Raw genomic sequence first — 7,564 nt, forward strand, 5'->3', positions numbered from 1 at the left:
ATGAGAACGCCATGCGGCCGCTCCTCCTTGAAGTGGTCGGGGGACTGCGATATGGCCGAGAGTATAATGCACTTTGCTCGGGGACTGCGTTATGAACGCCAACGGAATCGTCTGCAATGTGATGCCGCGCCATGGAAGGTATCAGATTCTGTATCTCACAACCTGCCCTTATGGTGAGCCCCAGCCAGAGGATCCAGAGGAAGAAGGGGCCGGCAAAAACGTTCCCAACAAAGATATATATAATCTGGTACCTTCATGAAAAGTAGCCGCCACGCCAGGGTTGGTTGCCTGGCGCAGACGATTCCGTTTGCTCTCATAAAACAGGCCCAATCTGTCTCCTCCGAGCACAGTGCAGATAATGGTTTCGGCCACATGGCAGTCCCGAGGCAACCTCCAGGAGTGGCTGCATGGGGTTCTCAGTATCCATGTAGCGGCTTTGGCTTGTTCTGGGATCACAATAATATTGTAATAAACTTTTTCTATCAGGATGCAATATCAATTACAAATCATTTATTACATAATTTCTGCAATAAAAATCTACCATTATCTTCTCCTTCCTGCATGCACATGAACATGAATCAGTATATATATGAATTTTATAATATTAGTATATCAAATATTTAAAAAATATATGTAAAAAATAATAGAGATATCTTATAATAGAAGAGAATCATCTGTAAAATAAATGTTTTTTCTAAATACTAAACACCAAGTGGTGAGGGTTCTATTTTATTTGGAATAATAAAATAACACTTCCACAAAAACTGAAACATAACATATTTCATGCATTTACGTCTCATTCGCATGTCAAATTGTTTCAAAAATGGATTTTTGTTTAGGGACATTTTGACTTCATTGTACATGCCTCTTGACATAATTACTAGTTTTGAATAAAACTATTAAGGACAAAGGAAATATAATACTTACCTTTCTTGACCTCCATCTTGATGACACATTTCTTCTACTTGTCTCCTCCCTATTGTTGGTGTTCTCCACCACACTCGAGGAATGAAACAACCTAGACTCTATATTCAAAAAGGGGAAAAAATGAACTCAAAATTGAAAGACTTACTTTCCTCCATCCATTGAAAGCTTTTTATTGTCATAGCACTACAACATTAAAATTCTGAACACACTCCACTCCTAATCCACAAGTTTTGTACCTTCTTGGCCATTCAAACAAGTGAATGCAATTAGATACAAGACACATTAGAGGAAATTGAGCCATGGAGAAAAATAAATAGTTGAATGTCTAAATAGAAATTACTCAAAGTAGGTAGTGGGTAGGTAGGGAAAATTAATGGTTTAATTTAAACCATCCAATAGTTAAGAAGGGTAGGTAAGAGAAACATTGTTTTATTTTCAAGGAAACCGATAATTTCATTTTTCAAGGAGTTGCCTATCTTGTGATCCAATAAGTTGTGCCAAATAAGTGATCCAATGGTTACATAGAGTTGTTAAGATTTCAAGGATTTGTTTGTATAATTTTTCTCTAAACATATGCCTCGTGAGCAGCGTGTGATGAGATAGTTGTCAGGTAGGTAAGAAAATATTATTTTCTTTTTTGGGTTTTAGGAGAGAATGGGGCATTTCTAAAAGGTTAATGATATAGTTGTACACTAAATTTATGCCCTTTAGCAAATAACTTGTTGTGGAGAGTAGGTAATAGAATTATTATTTATTATTTATTTTATTTTAGAGAAGAAACAATAATTTATACTTTTAAGGAGTTTGTTCTATAATTTTCTAATAAACTTATGCTTATACAAATAAGTGAACAAATGATTATGTAGAATAGTCAAGAGAAATATTTATTTTATTTTTATTTTTATTTTAGAGAAGAATGACAAATAAATGATCAAAATAAATAAAATTAAAATAATATTTAAATTTTATAATGGACATACATTACTTTAATATAAAAAGAAATAAATGATTTAAGATTTTTTATGTGAAACAAACTATACAAATAGTTATATATATGAAAAACGACTATTTTGATATAATGAAATTATAATTAATTAGGATAAAACATATCTAAAACATTTATATAAAATATAATAAGACATATTTCATCTCTGTAATGGTGAAAAATTAGGGTTTCCAACATTCGATATATAAAAACCACTAATTTGCCATGACATTCAAAAGAGGGGTGAATCCAATAGATTCAATAACAAACCACTAATGATAAGGACTGAATGCTAATTGGATTCAAGGGCGTGTGAATTTGTTTACCCTCTTTTATGAGTTGAAATGCTGAAATTAGGGAAAAGTGTTGAAAATGAAGGTAAACATGTGGAAACAGTGAGCTATAGTCATCAAATTGAGGCACACACCTAGATCTGAGCAACATAAGAAGATTTGGACATGCTCCCTAAAACGGATCCAAATATGAGCTTCAAAACTTGTGGAGGGAAAGAACAATGATGTCGAGGCTTAGGCAGCTATTGAAGAGTTGAAAATGCTGAAAAAAATTTGGGCTTCTTGAAAATACAGCTTGAAGGAAATTCCTTGATTATTATTATGCAATAAAAAAGGGTGAAATAAATGCTTGAAATTTGAATAAATATATAACTATTGCCAAGAATTTATTAGAAACTTTTGAGGAATTTGAATTTTGGCATGCGATTAGATCAAGAAACGATGTGGTGGGTAGGTTGTCCAAATGGGCAATGACTCTCGATGATGGGCCAAAAATTATAATGGAATATTTTCATAATCTTGAGCTCAATCTCTATGTTGGAATAGTACATAACTATTTTAAGAAGTTATTAATAAGAAGTTGTACATCACTAATATGAAATACTGAGTTCTACCCTTGCCTCTACATCAAACTTCTCACATCATGTTTCTTCAACAAAACACACCAATATGAATGGAGCCAACACCATGAGGATAGGGTCAACTATCATGGCAACTAATCATAATACGTGAAGATAGGGTTTACACAGGTGTTGGCTCTCAACAATGCCACACTTCCAAAATTATCAGTCTCAAGACTTCTCCTATTGGGTCAACACTGATTGATGGCCACAAGGCCAAATCAATGTATTTAGGCTTCAAACTCCTTACTCTAGTATTGGAGGACCCTACACAAGGTCTATGAACACTCACTTGGTATTACAATAGAAAGCACCTTCCTCTAGACCTTTGTTTGTAACACACACATCATTGGTAATCATTGTTATGGTGGATGGTCTATTAGGACGGTAAATAAAATGCTTATTCTTTTTCCACACTTTGAAACTACAACAAGGTATTTGACTTGGCAGGGTCCCCACACATCACTTCAACAACAAACATTAGGCAATTCAACCTTTTGCCTTCTCAATGCATTTATTTTTTGTCTTTCACTGGTTTTCTCAGTCTGATACATATGGATATCAGACCTTTCATGGCATCATCACACACGCCTTCCAATATGTAGTCCTTTCATATTTTAGGTGCCTACACACTATGTTGTTGTTAAGTATTGATGTAGTCTTAAGACATCTCATGAATCCATTACATGTCCACACTTATGTTTACAAACACAACTCTGTCAAAACAAAAATAATATCACTAGTAAAACTATGACTGTGACAATCAATACCCTGAGGACAATCATAGAAATTTAATCTATTTCATTTGGTTTTTATACACAAACCCTTCCAAAGGTTTCATAGGGTCCCTTCACCCCTCTCTTTGTCATCAACCACTTCAAAATACCTATCACTTGGTCTTTCCACCAAATTCTTCACTCTTACTACTCTTTACTATTTGATACATAGAGATATCAGACTGTCCTCATGCCCAAACACGTACCAAATCTAATTTGGAGCCCTGCACATAACATAATATGATACATAGCATGAACAATGGTCTTCCCACACATTTGGGTGAATTTATATGCATGGGAGACCAAACTATACATTATTTACTCCTCTCGGTAAACACTAGGCTGGAAAAACTATGATATCTTCTTTAAACACTATGAAATTCAATGCCACAAAAAGACAAAATGAAGTAAACTCTATAAACTGCAATCTTGTATTTATTTTTAATCAATGCTTTCCTACATTGTTTGATATTCCATCTTGTTAAAAATCTCATCTCAATTATGCTTTGATGGATGTCGCAGCTTGTTACAAACCTCACATTTTGGCACTGGCATAAAGGATTTTAGCAAAGGTTGTGGAATATGGCTTTTACATCTACCAATTGTCATTCCATCTTGTGCATATGGCTTTTACATGTAGAAGAAATAAATTTGATAAGTAGGGCATATGGTGGATGATAAGTGAAGGATATAAGAAATAAAGTTGTGGTACTAGTGCCTTTGGTACATGAAGGTGACTAGAGGTTGTGGAAGGAGAAATGGTCGAAGTTGGATCTATGTTAAAGGTGGGAGTAGATGTTATTTACACATGAAAATGTTAAGCTAATACTCATAAAATAGCTAGGAATCCAAATTAAGGAATTCTATTTGTTAATATATTTTTCTACCATTGAGCTACTGCCCACTTTCTTACCATTCCATTGTTGGATTGAGTGTAGATTATTTTCAACACTGATTATAAGACACATTATAGGTTCTTGGGGCTCCTAACCTGACCTAGCTTTGATAACATTTTGAGCTACTACTCATGGACTAGTTAGGTTACCAAGATATGACCTTCTATTTGTTGTTAGAATGTGATCTATGACTAAGTATTAGAGGATCTTACTAACTTGGGCATCATGCTTTATGTGTCTTTGACATGACTCCTAGTAACTATATAAGGATCTTACTAGTCCTAGATCTATGCCTTGTCTTTTTGACATGGTTCCTAGTGAGAATGTATGAATCTTACTAGTTCTAAATGTCATAACTTTGTGTTTTGCATGCTCCATGTATGTTACCAATGTTTCTCATATTACTCACTTTGTACTTCCCTTTTATCTCAATATTGTAGATTGAGAATATCATAAGTCTTGGGAGCTACCACCTTTCCAAACTTGTAGTCATCTTGACTCTTCAATATCTTGGTGAAATAATATTTGGTTTCTCCATATTTTCCCAAGAGTACATGAGCATAATTTCAGACTCTTGCTAAGAGGGGGCTAAATATTGCATCATAAGTTGTATCTCTTTATAAATATAAACAAGATTTGGACTCACTTTAGTGGTTGTGCCTTATTTATGCCTAATTATACTTAGGTTTCAGAACGTTTCAATAAATTTGGTTCATTCCCTTACTCATGATGTTCCTCATGGCATAATGTTCTAGGACTAGGGTCTTGGGAACCCTTATTCATGGAAATTGGACCTAAAATTTGAAAGATGAATGTTGGATTCACAAATAGTAGGAATTTCCTCTCCAAATTTGGACTTTTCGAAAAGTTCAATTTGAAAAGGTGCAAGTTGCATATAGATACAAGTCTATTTCTCATTTCAAACCCCTATAAACTCCAACCCACATCTACCAAGTTTTCAATCAAGCAATTCAAATCAATTGAGCATAGATCTATAATCAAGGAACAAGACATTCAAAGATACAACTTTGTTACATCAGTTATGATCAACTAAATTATGTTTTTCTATGATAAAAGCATACACTAACATGTTCTAGAAACATTAAAGCATTTCAAAATTGAGGTATATTTTTCAATTTTTTATTTACATATATGTTTGGAACATATTAACACAAATTGTAATGTTATGAAGCTTCCTCTTCTAGCTACCTCCCTAGAACTGGTTCAAGATGACTCTCATGCACATTTATAAATGTACAAGGAAACACAGATATGCCTAAGTCTGAGAGCATAGTATAACTGCGGTATGTAGATGACAATGACAAGCCTTATGTATAGGTCTAAGGAAAAGAATTGTGAGCAACACATCACTTTGAAGCACAAATTAAAAGAAGACATAGAAAGGAATAGCTACACCAACAAAATAGTGAATAGGAAGTAAAAAACCCAAGTTTCATTGAAAATATAGTAAAGATCTTCTAGGATAGTGTTGTGTCAGCCTCCTGAAGAAGTCATGAGAAGATGATACACAATAAGAACCAAATACACATGGCAAAGTACAAGTGATAACAGTCCTAGCCAAATTAATAATAGTGAGATAATGGGCAAAGGTTTGAAATGTAAATCTCAGTGACAACCCAACCAAAGAGAAAAAGTTAGGACAAAGCCTATAAAAAAGAGATAGCCACAAAATAGTAACAAGTAGTATATACATTGTTTTTTTTATCACTACTTCTATGGTATTCATTGATGTTGATATTGAACCCAAATCACAAGCCTGGGTTGTCCCTTTACTTCCTCTAGGACTATGTAGGTCTTCACTATCATTGTGATCTTTGACTGTAAATGAAAATTTATGTGTTGTAATCCTAAAGACTGTTTACACATACAATGAACTTCTTGTATTCCTCTCATGAGGACCTCTCTCTTGGCTATTCTATTTAATACTTCATGAATGTGTACTTTGTGACAGTTAAAATAACCATGACTCCCATCTGAAACTATTTTAAATGTGATCTAGCATGGTGATGATGTCATTGTTTTATTTGAAGTTAATGATGAAAGACAATCATTTTCATTGATAAGACTATTGTGATAACATGCACTTCATTTCACTATAAAATATGACTTAGGCTATCGTTTACTCCTTTTAATTCTTATTCATAGGTATATATCCCTATGCTTTTGACTATTGTAACTTATAGCTACTTTTTTTTTCTTCTAGGCCTAGACACATCTTCGTGAAACTAATTCTTTGGAAAGATGCATGTTATGTTTGATCATGACTGTAATAATCGAGTCTCTTAAAATTAGATGCTTTATAGTATGCTCTTAGACTTAGGCATATCTTCTTCCTATGCTAGATACCTCCCTAGAATTGGTAAGCTCATTCTTCGCCGTGTATACGTCCTAGTGCCATGGTAGGGGCAGGGTGGGAGAGAGAGAAAAGAGAAGCAGAGGTCGATTTCCCTCCAAGGTGTATAGAATTCATGGTGGCAAAATGGGAAGACTGAACATCGACAACCGAGGCATGGGAGCAACATTAAAAGACTTCTGATGAAGGTGAAGATTCTACCTCGAATGGTGAGTGAGCCATTTGATCTTTCTAGGGGTTGAGCTCGACGATGAAGCCTACGCAAGATTGCAAATGTCACAAATGACTTGCCCTCTTTTTTTTTTTAAGTATAATGCCCATTGTCATCGCAATTTCGACAAACAAGGGCACTTTTTTGAAAAAAAAACAAATTTCATTGCTAATGTCTTCTCTGTTGAAGCCAAATGTGAAATTATCATCAGAATTTTGACAAATTCGTGCATTTCTTTAAAAAAATCAAATTTGGTCACAATATACCTTCTCCATCGGAAACCTCCATTGGAATTATAGACCAAATGTATTAGTGTTCATTACCAAAGTTGGTGATCTAGAAGATATTTGTAATTGGCAACCAATTACCTTGCTTAATGTCTCCTATATGATAATTGTGAAAGCCTTGGCGCTCAAAATCAGACATTTTCTTCTGCATATTGTGTGACCTGAGAAAACTGGTTTTATTAAATCCAGGTTTAT

This window comes from Cryptomeria japonica, chromosome 11 (genome assembly GCF_030272615.1).
Source record: "Cryptomeria japonica chromosome 11, Sugi_1.0, whole genome shotgun sequence".
Taxonomy (NCBI): Eukaryota; Viridiplantae; Streptophyta; class Pinopsida; order Cupressales; family Cupressaceae; genus Cryptomeria; species Cryptomeria japonica.